Here is a 26995-nt window from a genome sequence, read left to right on the forward strand (position 1 = left end):
ACTTTCCTTATGATTGACACGCTTTTTTATGACTGGTTAAACTGTTTGATCCAGCTGTTATATTATATTATGTTATATTAACACCATTTAACATTTTTCATTTCTATGTTTTAAAATAGTATATAATATTTTTTTCAACATTTTGGGTTTATTTTCTTTTGTTATTTTTCTAATAATAATAGAAATTACATAATTTATAGTAAGTCAGTAGTTACTTTTACTGTTAACTAGTTACTTTTATAGTGGAGTAACTCCATTATTAACTCAGTTACTTTTTGGGAGAAGTAACTAGTAAATATAACTGATTACTGTTTCAAAGTAGCCTGCCCAACACTGGCTGACAATGAGCAAGTTTCCGACACAACGAGCAGGCTTATTCTATTTGCGTGAATGACTTGAAATGTTTAAAATTAATAAAGACATGTAGAAAAAAAAAACGAAGACAAGCTGTAACCTAGATATAAATAATAATATCTTAATAATAATATAATAATAATATAATAATAATAAATAATATAATAATATACCAATTAGGCATATTTGTAGCAGTAGGCTATTTTAATTTTTATCCCTGACTCTAATTCATTTAAGTCATATACCTGATTTGATCTTTTTCCGTATAATCCCTGCTAAAGTTTTAGGTGAAGGAGACCTAAAGCAGGTCAGTGCATGTTTCTGGAAAAACAAAAAAGTGGGCGTGACATTGTGATGGCTACCATTCATCGCAATGTTGGGTCATAAATGACCATAGACGATATCATTGCACAACCCTAGTTGAAATATGAAATCATATTTGCCTATATTATTTTTTCCCCTCCCTCCAAGGGCAATATCAGCCAAGGACGGCAAAAGGGCAGTGGCCCAAGCACATTGGGCCATAGCGTCTGCACGTCACTGTGTTCAACTGAAGTAAGGATCTACTTTGACCTCATTGCATTTACAATTTTTTCAAAGATGCATCTTCAGTGTGACTAGATAAAACTGGATTATCTATCATACAAAAACATAACTTCTTAGTATTACTAAAACTACATGTAACATAACCCTTAAAAAAAGTCCTAACGGTGCCTGGGAGTCTCTTTAACACAGTGGCTACTAAACAGTAATGGCCGAAAATTAGGTACTTCTCCCAGAATATGATTGCAATTACACATGTTTTGTTATACACATGTTTATTTCCTTTGTGTGTATTGGAACAACACAAAAAAACATTTTACATAATTTTACAAAAAACTCCAGAAATGGGCCGGACAAAATTATGGGCACCATCAATTTAATATTTGGTTGCACATCCTTTGGAAAAAATAACTGAAATCAGTCGCTTCCTATAACCATCAACAAGCTTCTTACACCTCTCAACTGGAATTTTGGACCACTCTTCTTGTGCAAACTGCTCCAAGTCTCATATTTGAAGGGTGCCTTCTCCCAACTGCAATTTTAAGATCTCTCCATAGGTGTTCAATGGGATTTAGATCCAGTCTCATTGCTGGCCACTTTAGAACTCTCCAGCGCTTTGTATCCATCCATTTCTGGGTGCTTTTTGAAGTATGTTTGGGGTCACTGTCCTGCTGGAAGACCCATGACCTAGGACGCAAACCCAGCTTTCTGACACTGGGCTCTACATTGCGACCCAAAATCCTTTAATAATCTTCAGATTTAATGATGCCTTGCACACAGTCAAGGAACCCAGTTCCAGAGGCAGCAAAACAACCCCAAAACATATTTGAACCTCCACCATATTTGACTGTAGGCCTCATTGTAGACCATCTTTTCTTTGTAGGCCTCATTCTGTTTTCGGTAAACAGTAGAATGATGTGCTTTACCAAAAAGCTCTATCTTGGTCTCATCTGTCCACAAGATGTTTTCCCAGAAGGATTTTGGCTTATTTATATACATTTTGGCAATCTGCAGTCTAGCTTATTTAGCAGTGGGGTCCTCCTAGGTCTCCTGCCATAGCGTTTCATTTCATTCAAATGTCGACGGATAGTTTGAGCTGACACTGATGCACCCTGCGCCTGCAGGACTATCATGCGTTGCAACCTTGGGTTGCCATGGGTTGTAAACCTCTTGATAATGTTGCGCACAGATCTCTGGAGATGGACTTGTAACCTTGAGATTGTTTTTTTTTTTTTCCTCTGTTTTTGAGTTGTTCCAATACACACAAAGGAAATAAATATGTGTATAACAAAACATGAGTAATTGCAATACTTTTCTGGGAGAAATACTTCATTTTCTGGAAAAAAAATTCAGGGGTTCCAACACTTTCGGCCATGACTGTATACTATGCATGTATAATATACCCAGAAAGTTACTTTGAAGGTCAGAAAACAGAACACGTGCCCCACAATCATACTAATGTAACCAGACAAAAAGAAATGCCAATAAAATGGTTTATTAATATATTAATACAATATTGAAGCATACATATATCATAGTCTTCTCAAAGAAATTAAAAGCACTTAAAGTAAATGTAATGCTTTGGTATAAACACAGACAGGAAACATCTGTAGGTACATTTTGTTAACCACTCTCAACATACAACAAGGTTGAGCTTAGATCAAACACAAAAATCCATCCCCACATAACTTCTTTATAGTCTTTATGAGCCTGATTTAATCCCCACATTTGTTTAGTAAGTTGAGCATTAATACCTTTTTAACTACAATTTTGAGTTGTCTGAATGAAATTATTGTGCAGTTTTTTATGGTTACAGTGGGATTTGTTACATTGCTATTTTATTATTATTACACATATAAAATAAAAAACAGTCCAACAGGGTACTAAAGATGTTCCAACCTTAGTGACAACTTGGTATCTCTTTTCGGAGGGTGCATCTACAATATTTAATCACAAGTTCAGTTAAGCAAATATTTAAGTTTGCTTATTTAGCTCATCTAACCAACAAGAGAAAACATAAAAATGTAAAAAAAATAAATGCAGTTTACATATTGATGGAAAATAACAGCAGAAAGACAGCTTTGTCCTGAAATTGTATCCAATTTTACCTACATACATTGGAAAGCAGAAGTTTACATACAATATATACAAACATATTCATGTTTCTCACTGTGTGACTAGAAATAAAAGAAATTTAAGGCATTTTTATTACTTTCTGCAAAGGCAAAAGTTTACGTACACAAAGATTACTATGCCTTTAAAAAAATTGGAACAGCCTATTTTATGATGCCATGTCTTTGAAAGCTTCTAATAGGTTCATTGGCAGCATCTGAGTTATTAGAGACATATTTGTGGAAATATTTTAAGGCACACCTAAAACAAACTGCTTCTTTGTGCAATATAATGGGAAAGTCTAAAGAAATCTGCCAGGATATCAGCAAGAGAAGTATGGACTTGCACAAGTCTGGTTTATCCTTGGGTGCCATTTCAAAATGTGTGACGGTGCCTCGTTCATCTGTACAAACAATTATACGCAAGTACAAACAAGTTAGGAATGTCCAGCCTCAAGAAAGAGACAGGCACTGTGTCCCAAAGATGAACTTAGTGCTTTGGTCCAAAATGTGCATATCAACTTAAGAACAAAAGCGAAAGACCTTGTGAAGATGCTGCTGAAGCTGGTAAGAATGTCTCATTATCCACAGTGAAACGAGTACTGTATTTACATGGGCTGAAAGGCCAATCTGCCAGGAAGAAGCCATTACTCCAAAAGAAACATAAAAAGCCAGATTAATGTTTGCAAATGCACACAGGAACAAAAACCTTTATTTTTAGAGACATGTCCTGTGGTCTGACAAAACTAAAATTGAATGGTTTGGCCATAATGTCAATTGTTTGGAGGAAAAAGGGGAAAGCTTGCAAGCCTGAGAACACCATCCCAACTGTGAAACATGGGGGTGGCAGCATTATGGGGTTGTTTTGCTGCAGGAGGGACTGGTGCAAATAGAGGCATCATGAGGAAAGAACATTATGTAGCAATACTGGAGCAAAAGCTCAAGACATCAGCCAGGAAGGTAAAGCATGGCCGCAAATGGGTCATTTAAATGGACCATGACCCAAAGCAAATTGCCAAACTGGTTAGAAAGTGGCTTTAGGATAACAAAATCAGTGTTTTGTGGCCATCACAAAGCCCTGATCTCAATCATATTAAATATTAATTGGCAAATCTGAAAAGGCAGGAGCGAGTAAGACGACCTGCAAACATGACTCAGTAACACCAGTTCTGTCAGGAGGAATGGGCCCAAATTCCTGCCAATTATTGTGAAAAGCTTGTGGAGGGATATCCAAAATATTTGACCCAAGTCATACAGCTAAAGGTCCATGGTACCAAATAATAATTAAAGGTATGGAAACTTTTGACTTTGCAGAAAGTAATAAAAATGCCTCAAAATTCTGATTTTTATATCAGACAGTAAGGTTTCAACTGTATGGCTTGATATGATTTTAACATTTAAAAATAAAGTATCTTGTCTTTATAGGATATTCAAATGAATGTAGGTTGTAAAGGAATGGCAAATCATTGTATTCTGTTTTTATTTATGTTTTGCACAACATCCCAACTTCATTGGAATTGGGGATGTAGTTCATTTAGCTATATATTGGAAATAAATCTTTAGCATGAACATGGTCTTGTACATTTAAAGCCCTGATTTATTTAAATGTCTGTCTCCGCCCCTTTTTTTCCCATTTACTGTGATTCAAATGAACTTGCCTTGTCTTGCCTATATTATATTATATTTATACCTGACTCAGTCATGAGGAAGATTAAAAATGTGAAAGTCAACACTATTGCATAGAGTTTCGAATGTGAATTTAGTCACTATGCATGTTAGGGAGTACTAAAAACTCCTGTTGATGTTAAACTGAAGTAAGGATCTACTTTGACCTCATTGCATTTACAATTTTTTCTAAGATGCATCTTCAGTGTGACTAGATACAACTTTTAAAGGCAACAGGATTGTCTATCATACAAAAACTTAACTTTTTAGTATTTCTAAAACTACATGTAACATAACCCTTAAAAAAAAGTCCTAACGGTGCCTGGGAGTCTCTTTAACACAGTGGCTACTAAACAGTCATGGTCAAAAATGAGGTACTTCTCCCAGAATATGATTGCAATTACACATGTTTTGTTATACACATGTTTATTTCCTTTGTGTGTATTGGAACAACACAAAAAAAAAAAACAGAGAAAAAAAAAAAGGCAAATTTGACTCCAAAAATGGTCCGGACAAAATTATTGGTACCCTCAACTTAATATTTGGTTGCACACCCTTTGGAAAAAATAACTGAAATCAGTCGCTTCCTATAACCATCAACAAGCTTCTTACACCTCTCAACTGGAATTTTGGACCACTCTTCTTGTGCAAACTGCTCCAAGTCTCATATTTGAAGGGTGCCTTCTCCCAACTGCAATTTTAAGATCTCTCCATAGGTGTTCAATGGAATTTAGATTCAAACTCATTGCTATCCACTTTAGAACTCTCCAGCGCTTTGTTTCCATCCATTCCTGGGTGCTTTTTGAAGTATGTTTGGGGTCACTGTCCTGCTGGAAGACCCATGACCTAGGACGCAAACCCAGCTTTCTGACACTGGGCTCTACATTGCGACCCAAAATCCTTTAATAATCTTCAGATTTAATGATGCCTTGCACAAAGTCAAGGAACCCAGTTCCAGAGGCAGCAAAACAACCCAAAAACATCTTTGAACCTCCACCATACTTGACTGTAGGTACTGTGTTCTTTTCTTTGTAGGCCTCATTCTGTTTTCGGTAAACAGTAGAATGATGTGCTTTACCAAAAAGCTCTATCTTGGTCTCATCTGTCCACAAGATGTTTTCCCAGAAGGATTTTGGCTTATTTATATACATTTTGGCAATCTGCAGTCTAGCTTATTTAGCAGTGGGGTCCTCCTAGGTCTCCTGCCATAGCGTTTCATTTCATTCAAATGTCGACGGATAGTTTGAGCTGACACTGATGCACCCTGCGCCTGCAGGACTATCATGCGTTGCAACCTTGGGTTGCCATGGGTTGTAAACCTCTTGATTGTGTTGCGCACAGATCTCTGGAGATGGACTTGTAACCTTGAGATTGTTTTTTTGTTTCCTCTGTTTTTGAGTTGTTCCAATACACACAAAGGAAATAAATATGTGTATAACAAAACATGAGTAATTGCAATACTTTTCTGGGAGAAATATTTTATTTTCTGAAAAAAAAAAAAAAAAAATTCAGAGGTGCTAACACTTTCGGCCATGACTGTATACTATGCATGTATAATATACCCAGAAAGTTACTTTGAAGGACAGAAAACAGAACACGTGCCCCACAATCATACTAATGTAACCAGACAAAAAGAAATGCCAATAAAATGGTTTATTAATATATTAATACAATATTGAAGCATACATATATCATAGCCTTCTCAAAGAAATGAAAAGCACTTGTTAACCACCCTCAAGGTACAACAAGGTTGAGCTTAGATCAAACACAAAAAAATCATCCCCACATAACTGTCTTTATGAGCCTGATTTAATCCCCACATTTGTTTAGTAAGTTGAGCATTAATACCTTTTTAACTACAATTTTGAGTTGTCTGAATGAAATTATTGTGCAGTTTTTTATGGTTACAGTGGGATTTGTTACATTGCTATTTCATTATTATTACACATATAAAATAAAAAACGGTCCAAACAGTCCAACAGGGTACTAAAGATGTTCCAACCTTAGTGACAACTTGGTATCTCTTTTCGGAGGGTGCATCTACAATATTTAATCACAAGTTCAGTTAAGCAAATATTTAAGTTTGCTTATTTAGCTCATCTAACCAACAAGAGAAAACATAAAAATGTAAAAAAAATAAATGCAGTTTACATATTGATGGAAAATAACAGCAGAAAGACAGCTTTGTCCTGAAATTGTATCCAATTTTACCTACATACATTGGAAAGCAGAAGTTTACATACAATATATACAAACATATTCATGTTTCTCACTGTGTGACTAGAAATAAGAGATTTTTTAAGGCATTTTTATTACTTTCTGCAAAGGCAAAAGTTTACGTACACAAAGATTACTATGCCTTTAAAAAAATTGGAACAGCCTATTTTATGATGCCATGTCTTTGAAAGCTTCTAATAGGTTCATTGGCAGCATCTGAGTTATTAGAGACATATTTGTGGAAATATTTTAAGGCACACCTAAAACAAACTGCTTCTTTGTGCAATATAATGGGAAAGTCTAAAGAAATCTGCCAGGATATCAGCAAGAGAAGTATGGACTTGCACAAGTCTGGTTTATCCTTGGGTGCCATTTCAAAATGTGTGACGGTGCCTCGTTCATCTGTACAAACAATTATACGCAAGTACAAACAAGTTAGGAATGTCCAGCCTCAAGAAAGAGACAGGCAGGCATTGTCTCCCCAAGATGAACTTGAATGGTTTGGCCATAATGTCATTTTTTTGGAGGAAAAAGGGGAAAGCTCGCAAGCCTGAGAACACCATCCCAACTGTGAAACATGGTGGTGGCAGCATCATGGGGTTGTTTTGCTGCAGGAGGGACTGGTGCAAATAGAGGCATCATGAGTAAAGAACATTATGTAGCAATACTGGAGCAACAGCTCAAGACATCAGCCAGGAAGGTAAAGCCTGGCCGCAAATGGGTCTTGCAAATGGGTCTTTCAAATAGACAATGACCCAAAGCAAACTGCCAAACTGGTTAGAAAGTGGCTTCAGGATAACAAAGTCAGTGTTTTGGAGTGGCCATCACAAAGCCCTGGTCTCAATCCTATTGAATATTAATTGGCAAAGCTGAAAAGGCAGGAGCGAGTAAGACGACCTGCAAACATGACTCAGTTACACCAGTTCTGTCAGGAGGAATGGGCCCAAATTCCTGCCAATTATTGTGAAAAGCTTGTGGAGGGATATCCAAAATATTTGACCCAAGTCATACAGCTAAAGGTCCATGGTACCAAATAATAATTAAAGGTATGGAAACTTTTGACTTTGCAGAAAGTAATAAAAATGCCTCAAAATTCTGATTTTTATGTCAGACAGTAAGGTTTCAACTGTATGGCTTGATATGATTTTAACATTTAAAAATTTAAGTAAAAAGCAACTGACTGATCTCTCTATAAATGTCCCAGAGAATGAAAAATAATTAAGAAGTGTAAATGTGTAATATTATTATGACAGTAAACAGCATTACAAACACTATTCAAATGTAAAGAAGGAAAAATAGTCTATTTCATTATTGTACACCTATTTATCTATCATTTCATCCACCCACCCATCCATCCATCAATCCAATCTATCCAAATACCCAACCATCCATTGAAAATATCTGTTCGACTATGGTACGTTTAATTACTCTTCAATCCAGGCAGTTTTTAAACCATCCAGCCATCATCCATTCATCTATTTAATTCTCCATCCATCCGTTTACCCAACTAACATCATTTCATCCTACGACCCATCCACCAGTTGTTTTTTTTTACTTTACAGTGGAGGCTAAATGTAGTCTTATAGAAAGAAATGCCTCATCTCAAAACATACATAATAATTAATGTGCATAATTTGTCTTTGCTTCTTGTCTTAGTTGCAAACATTGTGCAAACGAATATTGAATGAAAACCCACTATAGTTTATCCCCCTGGTGGTGCTCTAATACTTCACACCGTGATTAATTCCCTCCGTGCACTGTACAGACCTATGTGTGAAGCACAATTTCAGAACAACACTCAGGCTTTAACAACTGTTTACTAGATCTTGTAGCTTTTGCATGCTTTAACCAAAAGAAACTGAGGAAACAACTGAATCAGTGACTGTGAAAGGAACTGAATCAGCAGCATAGCTGAATCAGTGACTGGGGAAGGAACTGAATCAGCAACATAGCTGAATCGGTGACTGGGAAAGGAACTGAATCAGCAACATAGCTGAATCAGTGACTGGGGAAGGAACTGAATCAGTGACTGGGAAAGGAACTGAATCAGTGACTGGGGAAGGAACTGAATCAGTGACTGGGGAAGGAACTGAATCAGTGACTGGGAAAGGAACTGAATCAGCAGCATAGCTGAATCAGTGACTGGGGAAGGAACTGAATCAGCAACATAGCTGAATCAGTGACTGGGGAAGGAACTGAATCAGCAACATAGCTGAATCAGTGACTGGGGAAGGAACTGAATCAGCAACATAGCTGAATCAGTGACTGGGGAAGGAACTGAATCAGTGACTGGGGAAGGAACTGAATCAGTGACTGGGGAAGGAACTGAGTCAGTGACTGGGGAAGGAACTGGATCAGTGACTGGGGAAGGAACGGGATCAGTGACTGGGAAAGGTGACTGGGAAAGGAACTGAATCAGTGACTGGGGAAGGAACTGGATCAGTGACTGGGGAAGGAACGGGATCAGTGACTGGGAAAGGTGACTGGGAAAGGAACTGAATCAGTGACTGGGAAAGGAACTGAATCAGTGACTGGGGAAGGAACTGGATCAGTGACTGGGAAAGGAACTGGATCAGTGACTGGGAAAGGAACTGGATCAGTGACTGGGAAAGGAACTGAATCAGTGACTGGGGAAGGAACTGGATCAGTGACTGGGAAAGGAACTGGATCAGTGACTGGGAAAGGAACTGGATCAGTGACTGGGAAAGGAACTGGATCAGTGACTGGGAAAGGAACTGGATCAGTGACTGGGGAAGGAACTGAATCAGTGACTGGGGAAGGAACTGAATCAGTGACTGGGGAAGGAACTGAATCAGCAACATAGCTGAATCAGTGACTGGGGAAGGAACTGAATCAGCAACATAGCTGAATCAGTGATTGGGAAGGAACTGAATCAGTGACTGGGGAAGGAACTGAATCAGTGACTGGGGAAGGAACTGAGTCAGTGACTGGGGAAGGAACTGGATCAGTGACTGGGGAAGGAACGGGATCAGTGACTGGGAAAGGTGACTGGGAAAGGAACTGAATCAGTGACTGGGGAAGGAACTGGATCAGTGACTGGGGAAGGAACGGGATCAGTGACTGGGAAAGGTGACTGGGAAAGGAACTGAATCAGTGACTGGGAAAGGAACTGAATCAGTGACTGGGGAAGGAACTGGATCAGTGACTGGGAAAGGAACTGGATCAGTGACTGGGAAAGGAACTGGATCAGTGACTGGGAAAGGAACTGAATCAGTGACTGGGGAAGGAACTGGATCAGTGACTGGGAAAGGAACTGGATCAGTGACTGGGAAAGGAACTGGATCAGTGACTGGGAAAGGAACTGGATCAGTGACTGGGAAAGGAACTGGATCAGTGACTGGGGAAGGAACTGAATCAGTGACTGGGGAAGGAACTGAATCAGTGACTGGGGAAGGAACTGAATCAGTGACTGGGGAAGGAACTGAATCAGTGACTGGGGAAGGAACTGGATCAGCAAAATAAAAGGAACTGAGGAAATAACTGAATCAGTAACTCGGAAAGAAACTGAAACATTGACTGGGGAAGTAGTCGAATCAGTGGCTGGGGAAGGAGCTGAATCAGCAAGATAAAAGAAACTGAGGAAGGAACTGAATCAGTGACTGGAAAAGGAACTGAATCAGCAACATAAAAGGAACTGAGGAAGGAACTGAATCAGCAACAACAAAGGAACTGAGGAAGGAACTGAATCAGTGACTGGGGAAGGAGCTGAATCAGCAACATAAAAGGAACTGAGGAAGGAACTGAATCAGCAACAACAAAGGAACTAAGGAAGGAACTGAATCAGTGACTGGGGAAGGAGCTGAATCAGCAACATAAGGAGGACACTAAATCAGTGACAGTGAAAATAACTGAATCAGTGACGGTGAAAATAACTGAACAGTGACAGTGAAAATAACTGAATCAGTGACTGATAAAATAAATGCATTATTGACATAAAAGAAAACTGAATCAGTAACAAGAATAAAACGGTGTCAGTGATAGAGGGGAACAATAAATCAGTGACAGTGAAAATAACTGAATCAGTGACTGAAAAAAAATAATCAGTGACACAAAAGAAAACTGAACCAGTAACAGAACTAAAACTGAATCAGTGATAGAGGAGGACACTGAATCAGTGACAGTGAAATAACTAACAGAGTGACAGGGGACGGAGCTGAATAAATGACAGAGGACTCAGTGACAAAGATGGAACTGAATAAGTGAAGGGGGATGTAAAGACTAGGGTTTGTGACATTCACAGTTACAGTCCTGGTGACAGAGACATGGGCAGTTTATTTTGGTGCAGGGTGCGTGAGGCGTGTCATTTTGATTTCGGTTGACCAATTGAAGTGAGTCAGCAGGGATATCATTTGGTGGGTGAGCTAAACAGGGCATATTTTTATGCCTTTCGCAGCATGTGCGTTTGTGGGCTTCACAGCATTTTCGACAGTGAGCCAAGCCACAAGTTTGTCCATGGGCTGTGCAGCAGGGCAACTGAAAAACACAAAGAAACATGTTTAAATGCAAACATTAAATTCAGAACAAAATAGAACACATGTAAATCTAATATCCAGGACTGATCCTGGAGAGACAACATCTGTGTTAAGGCATCATGATGTTGCCTAAATGCAGAAAAGTACACTGAGAGCTTAGTGCACACATGCTGCCTTTAACACAATATATTTTTAGGGATGTCCATCTGTTTTTAAACAAAACAGTGCAAAACCATATGCTGCACACATTACAAAGGTTGGCTTGCTATGGAAGAAGAGGGTACAGGTGCTGGACTGGCCTGCCTGCAGTCCTGACCTGTCCCCAATACTGTAAAGAATTGTATGCTCCTGCCTTCTAACACAGTAGAACAGTACACTCTAAACTCTAGTAGTTCTAATGGCCTTTGGCCAATACTTAAAAAAAGGGTTGTAAGAAAAAAACAAATAAGTTATATGAATTTGGCATATTTTTTTTATTTTCATTTATTGTTTAATTGAGTTGTAGTGACAAAAATAATTGAAGTCTTGTTTCAACACACTTTCCTGACTAACCCAGACTAAATATACTCCTTTAAACACTAAAATACAAAAGCCATTTTCTGGCAAATGAATAATCTGTATTGGACAACTTAATTTTCTCATCCATCTGAATTCTCCCACACACATGGACATGTTGGATTTCACTCTGGAGAAGTAGAGAAGCTCCACCAGGCACCAGTTTAAAGTATGTGAGGGATGATCTGTGTGACCAAAGTATTGAATAAAGTTGATCATACTGTTGAATATTGACATTGTTTGACTTTTTTAAGACAGCAATAAAGGGGCAATAGAGAAGGTGGAGAAAATATATTATATGAGCAAATAAAAAAAAAACTTTTTTTTGGTAATGATGGGCTACACTAAAAAACAAAACTAAAAATTGTTCTCCTTAAGGTGATGTTTAAGTCAGTAGAACAAGAAATATTGCATTGCACCATAAACTATAAAAAACTAATAATCTTAACTAACATTATTAAGTTTCTTGTTAAAAGCTGGTTTAACCAAATAGTTTGTGTTGCAAAATCTACAAATTGTAGTTGAACTCTAGTTAAGGGCAAGCCAACTACTCTGCACATGCTCAGTTTAACTCTGTAGTTAAACGGGGTCTACTGAGCAATCATGCAGGGGTTTTAACCTGATGTTGGTCACGCTATTTGCATATTGGGCATGTCCTCCCACCTGTCACTCACCATTAGTGTGTAGTCATTCCCCTCAGGCTGCTGCCTTCTCTTGGGATTTACATATGTGTTATATAATAGTTAACTGGCTGGTCTCAGTGTTGAAGGCTATAAGAGCAAGTTACTGTTTTTGTATTGTTGAGTGTATATAGACTATATGCTGTCTGGGTTCAGCTGGTCATATCTGCAATACTGCAATACTTATATGACTGACAATAAGATTGATAAGTAATAGTCATGAATTCCTAGTTGCTATCTTACATTAACAAAATATGTAGTGTTGTTCTCTTTAGGTTGGAGTACTCACCTCATCACTGAAGTCCAGAAACTTAAACTTGAAGCATTTATAACACAGCGCCACAATCGAGATGAGGAAGAGGAGACTGAAACCACACAACTGGAATAAAAGACCATACAACTTTACTTAATGCATCATACCGTAAGGAAAATCATTTTTTTTACACCATTTACTTGCTAGTTTGCTGTGTGTAGCCAACAAGTAAGACAAGAATATAAATGCAAATGAACTCAGCTACATAATGTTACAGTTTCTTAAATTCTGCCCCTAGAAGCCCACCTAATTCAGCATATAAAAAGCATGATAACCTGTTACAAGGAAGAGAATTTAAAATCACACTGACCAAAATAATGGGACCCTATTTAGTATCCAGATAGCAGAATAAAATGTCAAATAAGATGTAATGACAACTGACTTTGTAGCTTATTTTTGGTATGTCATAATATGTGGCATAATAATGATGTGACAGCTACTGAGAGCGTACATAAACCAGACATCAAAGTTGACCTTAAAGCAGACTTTTTTTTATTTATAATATGTTTATATATACCTATAAAGAAGTGTCATGTAACCTTATTAACAGTGCCCTACAGTAATGTATTGCACCCAAATCCTTCAAGTACTTTCCATCATGAAACTGTTCGATATCATGTTATCGTAGCAGACATCAACAGGGTGGACGAGACAGCTCAGGACTTTGGTTATCAGCCATGCTAACACAGAAAGATGAAGGTCTGGAAAGTGTATTCCTGAATACAAAATATGGGGCAGAATTAAGATTGGTTCATGCACTGCAGTTGCATTCAGTCACCTCTGGTTTAAAAAAAAATCATTCCACCTTAAATGGTACAGCAGCTATAATAGCGCAGGGATGTTAGTGTTGTCCAATTTAAGGTAGAATGGAAAACTACAAAAAAGAAGGTGACTTTAGTGTTATTGAGATTTGAAAGGCATAAAAATAGTTGAGGATGCGTTATTAGGTATTCAGTGGTAAAACTGTTCTGCAGCCAACCTTATTCTACATTATTTTGATTTACTTCCATTATACTATTACGATTCTGTAATATTATGATCTATTGTGTGTTGGGGGGCTTTTTTTTCTTATGCACCTAAGACTCATATCACATGCATGTATTGTTTTGGAAATTGAAAACATAAAAATAAAAAACTGCAACTCAGTTTTAAAAACACATCAGCCCATTTCCTCCTCCCACTAATGGACAACTATGACGAGATTATTGAAGCAAATCATGTGATCCGTAACAATTCCTGTGTTACAATTACTGTGTTTTATCCGTTACCATTTAAAGCAAAAAATCCCTTAATAGCTTGGTGACAATATTCTTTGATAAACTGACGACTAAAATCAATTATTAAAGTGGTAAGTGAAAGGGAGATCATCCACAGCTAGCAGTTTATCTGCCTCATTTCTGAGAACTGACTGGATTTGCTTAGCATTCAAACTAATGGAAATCAAGCTCAGCATTTGGCACTCTGTATTTTCGGCCCAGAATGTAAATGTAAATTGCCTGCATTATTTATTATTTATTGTTCTCTGGGACATAAACAGGTACAAAATTTATCTTAATAAAAACAACCAAGACAGACAATCATTGGATGGTGAATCAAGACAAATCTGCAGAGTATCAAAAATGTGTAGGAAATGGGTACATATCATCATTCAAAACAATCCATAATTAAACTAAATTTATGTTTCACTTCATGATTTATTTTATATAATGTAATAAAATTTCATCCATGTCTCTGATACACTGATATTTTAAAGCAAGTGTTTTCCTGGAGGTGATTTAAGGATTCAATGTGTGTACGATTCTCTAAAACATAGTGGTGTGTGGACAGGGCTAGGGGTGGTGGGAAAGCTCACGATGGGGTTGTAGGAAAATGTGAAATATTTCAATATATACAATACGGAACAATGACCATTGCATTTAGGCAGCACCACATTATCAGACTAATAAAATGTCAAAATGTGTTTACCTAACAGACCATATCAAGAGTCCATTCTGCACCAGCATTTCACACAAAAAATAAAGTAGAGGTAGCTTACCTTAGATATGAAATATGAACTTAGTACGTTGGGTTGATCCTTGGTCACTGTTTGGCTATGGTCACACCATAACCATGTAGGGTTATTTTTGTTGGTTACTCTTTCCGTCATGCCACCTTCAGTTTTCAAATTAATGACTGTGTGTAAACAAGCCACATATCTTCCGTCACTTAAGAACAGGACAATCCAAATGGCAGCTGGAACGCAGCAGGAGAGACACTTCCACTTCCACTTCTTTGATCTTTTCAATGAAGAGTTGCATTGAATGTTCAGAAGGTAAAGTCCAAAGACAAAAAAAATAAACATGGGCAGCAATAAACAAGAAGTGAAGAGTCCAACTGCAAGTCCTTTTGTACAAGGACACTCAAACTCATTCTCAAGACCTTTTTCAAGAGCAACCAGAACAAGGCTAAAGAGCGCATTACTGCTGTAAGGATACTGTTCAAAAAAAGCAGTCAATTCGTTTCGTATCATTTTTATGGGACACTGTGTGTAACACAACCCCAGTGCAGCTCAAAATCTGAATGAACCGCTTTAGTGTTGAGATCAGCATTATATGTTCTCAGCATTTTTTTTCAGTAAAAATTAGTATGCACGAAAAGAAGAAAACAGGAAACCATGAAACCAAAAAAACCCGTGCTCTATAAATAGTTGTGTACTAAATGAGCAGATGTAGATTGTGGTTTCTCTAGCCCACAATATATATTCAAAAGCACAAAGTGGCCGAAGAGACAAAGACCTGAAATGGCATTTATTTCATTTGTATGCACACACATACACAGTCCTATCAGAATATTATGACCACCACATTATATTGTGTTAATGTGTGATCAGAGTCAGCAGTGCTGTGGAGTTGTTTTTTAAACACCCCAGTGTCTGAGAATAGACAACAAACCAAAAGAGCATGTATGAAAGGACTACAGTCTGTAATTATAGAACTGCAGAGTGCTCCTATATTATCAGTGGAGCTGCAAAAAAAAGACAATGAGTAAAGAAAAGAGGAGGTAGTCATAATATTCTGACTGGACTGTGTATTTTCTGAAGTATGTGTGCACAAACACAGCTTAAATGTACATGCCGGATATTAGGTATGGGTAACAAGGTGTATAACTATTAATTTATAGGATCCTATCGTGCACCCTGCCCAAGGCTTGTCGTGAGGCGCATTGCTATCTTACACCCCGTCAACAGTCTATTTTCACTTCTTGCACACGCATCGTTAAAATAGCGTTGGAGTTTAGGAAATATCTACACTGATGGGCGTGGTGGGCTGGAAGTGATGTGTGTTTAGGTACATTTTTAGTTTCTTGGCGGCGGAAAACACAGGTGCACCACTGACCGAGTTAAACCACGACAACAGTCAACAGTCAGCTGTGCACCCATGACTGGATTACCGTGTGCATTGTGCACGCTAAGCAAAATACCACATACCATCACTTCTTTACCACAGCAAAAAACACCTTACCCAGGGCCTTCAGCAATCAACTATAAAATAAAATATACTTAAAAATCTGCACAGTAACTATAAGTTAATATTAGTTATAATTTTTTGTCTGACATTTATAAGGATTTAAATTGATGCTCAGTACACAGACTTAATAATTGTAGCAGATATAGGCATTCTGCTGTTGGAAAATTTGACATATGCTCATTCTCACTCATATCCTGCAGTTTTGGAAATAAAAAAAATTAAAAGAGGGAAGCACTTTGACTGACTGAACATAAATTAATTTTATTTCACTTTGTTATTATTTAACTGAAATTCACTTTTATATTTTTTATATTTGAAAAACATCAAAGCACATTGCCACCATGCTCTTGTGTCTTGCATTGTCCATCAATTATTCAAAAAGCGAAATACACAGATCTATAAAGCTATAGGTTAGCATTAATTTCTTTTCACCAGATCACATTTATTAAAATATAAAATATATGAATTAATTAATTAAAGTCTCGTCCAGCGCTCTAAAATGCCGCTGGCTGCAGGAGATGCATGGCAGAGCGTGCCTCGTCTCTTTTGCACTTCATCTCCTCTGTTTTTCATCGCGCAGAACAGAGCAAGTTCAGAGCAAGGGTACTGATATAAAACTCAGTTCAGTTAAATAAACTTAAGATAAGTAAGGACCTGTAAAGTTAATCAAATATTGTCAATTATAAAGGACAGGTTGAGGTTTTGGTGTGCTTTTCCACAATTTGAAAGTGAAAATAATTTCAGTTATTCAGTGTTGCAAACCCAGCTTTTACATAAACAATAAACAGAATAAAAAAAAATTTCCGTAAACGAGCTGCGGGTGTATCTTCACAGCGTGAACGTGCAGGTCAGTATCCTCTACTGAGATGCACAAAGCACAACGCTCTCAAGATCCCAACACGCCAAAGTCAGAACACAGCTGCCTCTTAAAGGAAATGACTACTTGCAAACTGATTGGTTTATTTCACATTATGCCCAAAAACACACCCATGAATCATTAAGAGAATGAGTTCATGCCTTTTGTGCAGAAGGTGTATTTTTTGCACCTTCACAATGCCAAAGACAAAGGACACGCCCCTAAATCCAGCTGCGTGATTCACAATTGACTGGTGTCCTATAGACTAAATATCGCTATCGCTAAAATAGGGCCCATAGTGAGACCCAAAAATGGTACTTGTAACACAATTTTGGGAACTAATTACTCAACCTAACTCAATCTGTTAACCTGGTACACTAAACTTTAAGCTCTTTCTCTGCTTTAGACTCAATTCGCTTTTCTAAAACACACTTTTAGCCGAACTCTAAACACAAATCCCTACATTATATAGAGCAATACAAACTCAACATCACAGTGTGTGCAGCCATTATATCACTATGTATACACACGTTTACAAACGTTTTTTACTATACTTCCACTGTCAGACTTCTAATTCTTCTCTTCAGTGCTGAAACTGAGACCTGCTTTTCCAATATTAAGCTGGTTTTTGTAACACTATACAAAATTGTGCTTTACTAATTGAAAAAAAAAAAAAGAAATCTTAAAAAATAAGATTTTTTATAATATACTTTTACACAGTGGTGTGCAGTAAGGCCCTTCTAACCCTTCAGAGAAGGGGTAAAAATGTCTAATACATATTATTTCATCGTTATTGTAAATTTTAAGCATATATTTCATAAATTAACTAAAATAAAAAACATGGCTTCTGCCCCTGTGTCTGTTTGCCCCTTCTACTGATTTTGTGAAGGGTATAGTAATGAGTCTACTAGCAAAGTCATAGGAAAATCTAACCAATCAGATTCATGATTTTCACTACGGGGGCAGGGCCATGGCTGTCTAACCCCTTCTCAACATTCTGTTGAAGGTGCTACGCATTGGTTATTTGTAAAACCGCGTGCATGCTGGCTTAGGTCAATAGTTAGCTACATATTATATAATAGCGGCTGCAAATGAGACAGATATTGTGTCATTTCTAATTAAAAAGCCCTTTTCAAGGCTGCCCTTCAATGTGAAACTAATTCATAAAAATAAGCCGCCTGACTGGTGAGTTTTTGTGTGAACTTAATGTTTTGGCTGTTCTGGCATACTGTAAGCATACAAATGAGTGATCTTTGTTGAATGGCTGTACTTGTAGGACCATTAAGCATTGATTGTTGTGTTTTGTTGTACATGGTACATGGACTTTTGTTGTTTCTAGCTGTGTTTGTGGCCTGTTAATGTGTATTAAATTCATATAACTAAGTCGAGACAGAGAATATATAGTTATTATAATATTCAACTATGTTTAGGTCGGCAGGGGATGTTGCAGAGGTATCCACTATACTAACTGCACACCACTGCTTTTACAATATACTAATGTTTTTTTTTCTCTTTTTACAAAACATTTTTGACAGTTTTTGGTTCATTTGTTTTCCTTTAAGGCCCTAGCATTTTTTTACAGTGGAATTTGTATCACTTCATCATTTGCAGTTATTGACTGGACCTGAAAAGCTTACAGTTTTCCTCTATTGTTTACATGCACAATACCTGTACTTAATACACAATGACCACTACATGTAAGGCACCAACCAGTTCAAACCAATTTTATGTTTAAAACATGCTTACAATTTATGGACAACCAAGAGTACCCACTATCACAATTCTGGATCTTTCTTATCTTATTTACAGATGCCTACAGCATGGCAAAATTTAATGTCATGTTCCAAACGTTAAATACAGCATAAACAATTACTTCTGCAGCTATAGCAGGTGTAAGTCTATTAAAATGGATACATAATTTTGAATGTTCAGATTATTAATAATAAATAAAAGGCTATTATAAGCAAACCTCAGCTTGATCTGGTCTTAGCATGGGACATAGCCAGGTGCTGTCAGTGACATGGACACATAAAAAAGAGGATTGTGTGGACTGAGTTTGTGACTAAGTCTAGCTATAGGATCAGAGAGAGAGAGAAATAAATTATGTGGATAAGGGAGAGGAATAGTTGGGTCAGGATAAGGGAGAGGAATAGTTAGGTCAGGATAAGGGAGAGGAATAGTTGCATCAGGATAAGGGAGAGGAATAGTTGGGTCAGGATAAGAAAGAGGAATAGTTGGGTCAGGATAAGGGTGAGGAATAGTTGGGTCAGGATAAGAAAGAGGAATAGTTGGGTCTGGGTAAGAAAGAGGAATAGTTGGGTTAGGATATAGGAGAGGAACAGTTGGGTCAGGATAAAGGAAAGAAATAGTTGGGTCAGGATAAAGAGGAATAGTTGGGTCAGGATGAAGGAAAGGAATAGTTGTGTCAGGATAAGGGAGAGGAATAGTTGGGTCAGGATAAAGGAAAGGAATAGTTGGGTCAGGATAAAGGAAAGGAATAGTTGGGTCAGGATAAAGGAAAGGAATAGTTGGGTCAGGATAAGGGAGAGGAATAGTTGGGTCAGGATAAGGGAAAGGAATAGTTGGGTCAGGATAAGGGAGAGGAATAGTTGGGTCAGGATAAAGGAAAGGAATAGTTGGGTCAGGATAAGGGAAAGGAATAGTTGGGTCAGGATAAGGGAGAGGAATAGTTGGGTCAGGATAAGAGAGAGGAATAGTTGGGTTAGGATAAAGGAAAGGAATAGTTGGGTCAGGATAAGGGAGAGGAATAGTTGGGTCAGGATAAAGGAGAGAAATAGTTGGGTCAGGATAAGGGAGAGGAATAGTTGGGTTAGGATAAAGGAAAGGAATAGTTGGGTCAGGATAAGGGAGAGGAATAGTTGGGTTAGGATAAAGGAAAGGAATAGTTGGGTCAGGATAAGGGAAAGGAATAGTTGGGTCAGGATAAGGGAAAGGAATAGTTGGGTCAGGATAAGGGAGAGGAATAGTTGGGTCAGGATAAGGGAGAGGAATAGTTGGGTCAGGATAAGGGAGAGGAATAGTTGGGTTAGGATAAAGGAAAGGCATAGTTGGGTCAGGATAAGGGAGAGGAATAGTTGGGTTAGGATAAGGGAGAGGAATAGTTGGGTCAGGATAAGGGAGAGGAATAGTTGGGTCAGGATAAGGGAGAGGAATAGTTGGGTCAGGATAAGGGAGAGGAATAGTTGGGTCAGGATAAGGGAGAGGAATAGTTGGGTTAGGATAAAGGAAAGGCAAAGTTGGGTCAGGATAAGGGAGAGGAATAGTTGGGTTAGGATAAAGGAAAGGAATAGTTGGGTCAGGATAAGGGAAATGAATAGTTGGGTCAGGATAAGGGAGAGGAATAGTTGGGTCAGGATAAGGGAGAAGAATAGTTGGGTCAGGATAAGGGAGAGGAATAGTTGGGTTAGGATAAAGGAAAGGAATAGTTGGTTCAGGATAAGGGAGAGGAATAGTTGTGTTAGGATAAAGGAAAGGAATAGTTGGGTCAGGATAAGGGAGAGGAATAGTTGGGTTAGGATAAAGGAAATGAATAGTTGGGTCAGGATAAGGGAGAGGATTAGTTGGGTCAGGATAAGGGAGAGGATTAGTTGGGTCAGGATAAGGGAGAGGATTAGTTGGGTGAGGATAAGAGAAAAGGAATAGTTGGGTCAGGATAATGGAAAGGAATAGTTGGGTCAGGATAAGAAAGAGGAATAGTTGGGTCAGGATAAAGTAGAGGAATAGTTGGGTCAGGATAAGAGAGAGGATTAGTTGGGTTAGGATAAAGGAAAGGAATAGTTGGGTCAGGATAAGGGAGAAGAATAGTTGGGTCAGGATAAGGGAGAGGAATAGTTGGGTCAGGATAAGGGAGAGGAATAGTTGGGTCAGGATAAGGGAGAAGAATAGTTGGGTCAGGATAAGGGAGAGGAATAGTTGGGTCAGGATAAGGGAGAGGAATAGTTGGGTCAGGATAAAGGAAAGGAATAGTTGGGTCAGGATAAGGGAGAGGAATAGTTGGGTCAGGATAAGGGAGAGGAATAGTTGGGTCAGGATAAGGGAGAGGAATAGTTGGGTCAGGATAAAGGAAAGGAATAGTTGGGTCAGGATAAGGGAGAGGAATAGTTGGGTCAGGATAAGGGAGAAGAATAGTTGGGTCAGGATAAGGGAGAGGAATAGTTGGGTCAGGATAAGGGAGAAGAATAGTTGGGTCAGGATAAGGGAGAGGAATAGTTGGGTCAGGATAAGGGAGAGGAGTAGTTTCATTCTATTTATTGAATAACTGCCACAGACTCTACTCTACAGTTCTATATAATAAATATCACTCAACCATTTGTAGACAATTTGTGGCCAAAGTAAAGTGTTTCAGCAATGTCACTAGCTGTTATTATTTTGACAGTGGTTGCACTGGAATTGATTGTACGTAGTTCTGAAACAGAGAGCGTGCATTTTGAAAGAATGACTTGATGTTGATATAGGTTTTTATTTTGTTTGTTTGTTTGTTTTGTGTTGTGCAGGAAATTAACAATTAGGTTAATAATGCATATTAGCAGGCTGTATGATGTATGATGCATATTAGCAGGCTGTCTTGTGGCACTGGCATAGTAATGGCTTTCTTCTTAATTAGAGTTTAAACACTGCTGATTGGCATTATCTTTTTTATATTAGTGTCCTTATTTACAAAGTTTTTCTCCCGCAGAGCCTTTGATCATTTTTGCTTTCCTAATGGCTGGCAATCCAACAATATCAGTGGCAGCACTGAATGTAACATGCAGGGGTCTGTCTGTCTGTTTTAAATTTGGTATCATCTGACAGCTACCAAGAGTATGAAAAACCACAGTGTGAAAGTGGCATGTCTGTCAAGAAGATTTGAGTTTTGAATGTGAGAACAAACAGGAAGGATTAACCACAAGTCTGTGTGTGTCTGCATTTGTCTGTCTGCATGTCTGTGCCTACGTGTGCTGGCTTGTGCATAAATGTGTGTGTGTGTTTTTTGGGTGTTCATGGACGTGCGTTGATTGACATTACTGATGAACTCAAATGTTCTACAGTAAATGCAGACCCCCCCAAACCAGGTCTTTCGTCTGCTCTGTGACACATACAAACCAATAGGACACAGTTAACAAAGCACTTATTGTGTTTATAATAGAAAGAGAAATAAAGAAAAATATGTAAAATACACATGCATAAACAGCCTATGATGACAAATGCAGGCTTCTTACTAACATAAAATGGTTCAGTCAATGACATTTACAAATAATTACATTTATTTAGAACATGTTAAAATGAAAGACTGTAAGATAAAGAGTAAAATAGAAATAAGAAGAAGCTGTTACATATCACTTTTTTAAAACAAAGTTTCTCCAAAGGCTTTACAGAAAAAAATGCGAATAGAAAAGGAAGAGAATAAAAATAGTAAAAACAGACAAAATATATACAGTAACTACAGTAACCTACAGGAAATATGCATGATTATCAGATAACAGTGGGCACAGAAGGCATTTTAATAGTATAAAAAAATATTACATTAAACTGAGGAGCAATGCATGTAATTGTCAGCAAAATCTCCATATTTTCAACTTTACCGAATGTGAAAAAAACATTCTTAAATATGAATGGAAGTCAGTGCTATGCATTTTTTTCTAATTTTTATCACATTTTCTCCCCAATTTACACAACCAATTACCCAACCCACTCCTTTGGACTCCCCCTATCATTAGTAATGCCCAAACACCAGAAGGGTGAAGACTAGCAAATGCCTCCTCCAACAAACTAATGCAGCATTGTCAAGTAGCCAGTGCGCTCAGAGCAAAGCGCAGCGACCCTGTTCCGATACATCAGCTCACAGATGCCTTGTGCTGATCAACATCACCCTTTGGAGTGATGTGGGGAGAGAGCGCCATCTACCCACCCAGTGAGAGCAAGGCCAATTGTGCTTTGTCAGGGCTCCGGTGGCTGATGGCAAGCTACATAAATAGAATTCGAACAGCGATCTACTGAACATAGTGGCATCGCTTAGCCCACTGGACCACTCAAACTGTCTGATTCTTTTTATGTCAAAAAGAAAACATTGTATCATAGTCATTATTTTTACTTTATATTTTAATATCATACCTGTAATTATATGCACCGCTAAAAAGTCTTATATAATAATGTAGCAAATTAAAAGGACACGCAGACACCGTCCTATTAATATAAAATGTAAAATATTCATATTTGCAAAAATTAAAGACGTACTATACAGATAAGTGCTGGAATTATATATTCTGAACAACTCTTATATGTTTACCACTTGAATTAAAATCTATTCCATATCACAGTCTGCCATTTCATTTGAATTACACTGTTTTACTTTCATTTTAATGCATTTTTCAAACAACTACCCAAACAAGGAGTCAACACTGTTCTTTAAACTTCATTTTCATTTGTTGTCATTTCCAGTAGATCGCTGACAGGTACATTTTCAAGTTGGTATTGCAAAAGTTCCAAATGTGTTTCCTGTTGTGCCTGTGCCTTAGGGCCTTGACCACCCTTGCAGTACAGCAATGTTAACAAGAGAAAAACTTCTATTATCAGGACGAATCCAAAAACCTGGAAACACAAAATACGAAACATAATAAATATAACTGCATAGTCTATTTACATTGCACAAAATACTGTTCACATTAAAAACCCTCAGTAGCTGAAGTAATATATCCACTCTCCCACTCTCTGTCGATTCAGTAGACTGTAAAGGGTCTCTGGTCAACAACCTAATGCTTCTTCTGACATACGTTAGTTTAGAAATGTGAAATGTTGTACATTATATTTCAACCACAAAGAATTTTAAATACTACACACTATAGGCACGTGAAGGTTTTAAGTGTTATTTTTCCTGGGACATATTTAAATCATACAGCTTGCTTTAATATAGTTAAAATTAGTGTGCATTGCCTTCAACAACAAATTGCGCTTTCTTAAGGTTTTCAACTGTCTCACTCTCTATCCCCCTTTTCCCATTTATACTGATAACATTGCAACCCTAAACCACCTGAAAAGAGTTGATGGTCATCTGTCTCTGGAGAAAGTTGATTTTGCTTACCGTTTGTTTATAAGCGGTTTATATGATAATTTGAAACCCCAACCAAGGTGACGACCATCTGATGACCATCAACCCCCCTAAAGATAATGTCCCCACATACCCCTACCTAAATTCTTATCTTTCCTTCTCCTGCACCCCCATGCAGTGTTCAAAGCAGTTTCTTAAGTATGTAAGGTCCTACAAAAATGTCTTAGTAAGTCAGAAGGACAAAGACAGAGGGGTAGAAAGAGATAGAGAGAGAGCAACAACCAACTAAGCTGTGTCCGTGTATGATTTTCTGTCTGCACGAGAACAAACTCATGTCAACATACAAATGTATTATGTTTGTGCCATGTCTTGAATCTGATGCAGAAATTTGTCTCAGAAACTTTTCTAATTAAAGACCTATTTTAAATTATTTAAAGATATTGGTGAATACCAAATGGTTTGAGGTTATGCCGAACCTTACACAAAGGAGGGTACTAATAAAAAAAAGCCTTCTGGAGGAAAGTTTTATGGTAAGAGGAGACCATTCTTTTAGAGTAAAGGGGGGCTTTTAACCCCAGGAACACTGAATCACGCATTAATAAATTAATAAATAGTGTTAGCATCATAGACTGTGGCTGACAGGCAATACATAATCTTGAGGATAAACCTCAAACCTTCAAACCAACAGAGTTGAAACCATTTTGCTGTTCCAACAGCACAATGACTTAGAGCCCAATCAGAGATCAGTCAGAAAACCAACAAAATTAAATTGAACTACCAGTACTGCCAAAAAAAGAGGACAAACATCCAAATACAATTCTGCCAAAACAGTTATCAAAAGCCTCCGGTTAAGATGCAGCTTGCTAAATAATATTTGTGCAGAGATCATGGGTGTTTAAACCTGACCTTGTATGTATAATTTGGCCATGCATTTTCTATTAAAGCCGTGTGATGTCATTCTCATATCAATATTTTAATGATTTTACACTTTCAGAGGTGTGGTACTGGAAAACAATAGGTTTAATGTTGTCCAAATTATTAAACAGACCCTTGTAGAAGGCAAAATGTCCCAAAACATTTTTTTTATTTTACTTCTAATTTGTTTCCCATTTTCTCCCAAGTTATACAGCCAATTACCCAACCCATTTAATAGGACTCCCCCTATCACTAGTAATGCCTTAAAAAACATCCCAAAAGTCCCAAAACCTTTGATATACGAGCTATACATGTTCAGTTACAAACATCTCAGCCTGTCATCACTCACCTCAGACCAAAAAAAGAACTCCTGTGTTTCAAGACGGCGTTTCGCAATTTCAGATCCATTTCCCACTGGCTTACACCAAGGAATCGAATCATTTGTGTAAATTCCTTCCCAGTATGAAAATGCACAGGCTACATATCTGCCATCAAGCAGGACGAAGACCTCCCACGTACAAAGTAAAATAAAAGAGTAACCAAACCGTTTACACTTATTGTCCAGCTCCAGGACAACATATGTTAGGGCAAAGATTGTAAAACCAGGCCCAAAAACATAGGTACAGCATGAAACAATGTTTCTTTTGTACACGCAAGGGCAAACAAAGCCCAGTTCCATCAATTTCTCAACAACAGGGAGGATAAGATTGAACAAAACATAGCTCGCCTCTTTGACATTTTTTTTTTTAATCATTGTAGCATGCACTGTGCACCAAGGAGGAAAAACAAAAATGAGCATGGGTGGTGATGAGTTCCACAGATAAAAAGTTCTTGTCTTCCTGTGTGGTAAGCAGGCAGTACGAATTTTAGTTTCATAATCGAAAACATGCTTTGCACACACAAATCTATTATAGTAGGATTAAAACACATCAGCTCTTCATGGTCTAGTGCAGGGGTGGGCAATTAATTTTCCCAAGGGGCCACATAAGAAATTGCCACGGTTTTAGAGGGCCAGACTAATATACTTAACTCGGTTCTGCCGAATATATATATATATATATATATATATATATATATATATACATATTTATAATTTTATGTATATATTTATAATTACCCTTTTTATATAAAAAAAAACAGTAAATGAAACATTACAATAATACAATTAAATGTAGTGGATTATATAATTATGTAATAAACATGTGATGACATTTATCAAAGACCAGCATCACTTGAAACATTACAGTGATGCAATGAACATGTAACTTGCAATAAATGTATTTGTATATTTTTTCTACCTCAGTTCTTTTTTTGTGTTCAGTGAGAGAAAACTAGCCTGTTTTGGGCATGAACAAGTGTATTATGTGAACAACTGAATATAGTTTTTTTTGTTTGGCATCCCATTACTGTAAAATGATACAGTAATATCACTGGAAATATATGTCTTGAATACATGAGAAAGATATCTTTAGAGAAGAATTTAGTCATGCGATATAATAACTCATTGATTTTTCTGTTTTATAGGACTCCAAACTCTTGTATTATTTTTCAGTATTACTACTGGAAACATACATATTGAATACAATGAACAATGTTACACAATGTTCAGCAGTTATCATTTGATAACCATTTGATTTGCTTAATTTATATGACAAACATTTCTAAAATGTTACACTGATCTACAGATGTTGTAGCTACCTGATCTACCTGTTGTATTTCTGGTGTATATTAGTTGATTAGAT

The 26995-nt window shown here is 37.5% G+C and overlaps 1 protein-coding gene and 1 long non-coding RNA gene across 9 annotated transcripts in view; one reads left to right on the forward strand and one right to left on the reverse strand.

The window, feature by feature from the left end:
* The window catches only part of rpl35 (ribosomal protein L35), a 657733-nt gene that overhangs the window by 82631 nt on the left and 548107 nt on the right, over positions 1-26995 (forward strand). The window contains exon 1 of one of the 8 annotated variants that reach the window (XM_049466274.1): positions 2090-2094. The exons of 6 other annotated variants lie outside the window; for them this stretch is intronic. The gene's annotated coding sequence lies outside the window, so the exon portion shown is untranslated. Of the gene's footprint in view, positions 1-2089; positions 2095-6017; positions 6023-26995 lie in introns of those variants that run through there. One more of the 8 variants, XM_049466273.1, reaches the window with a different exon arrangement.
* LOC111193833 (uncharacterized) lies at positions 9778-15185 on the reverse strand. Its single transcript, XR_002650745.2, has 3 exons — positions 14967-15185; positions 12908-12997; positions 9778-11384 (listed from the first exon to the last, which is right to left on the reverse strand). It is a non-coding gene; the product is annotated as an uncharacterized LOC111193833 (long non-coding RNA).

Source organism: Astyanax mexicanus, chromosome 17 (genome assembly GCF_023375975.1).
Source record: "Astyanax mexicanus isolate ESR-SI-001 chromosome 17, AstMex3_surface, whole genome shotgun sequence".
Taxonomy (NCBI): Eukaryota; Metazoa; Chordata; class Actinopteri; order Characiformes; family Acestrorhamphidae; genus Astyanax; species Astyanax mexicanus.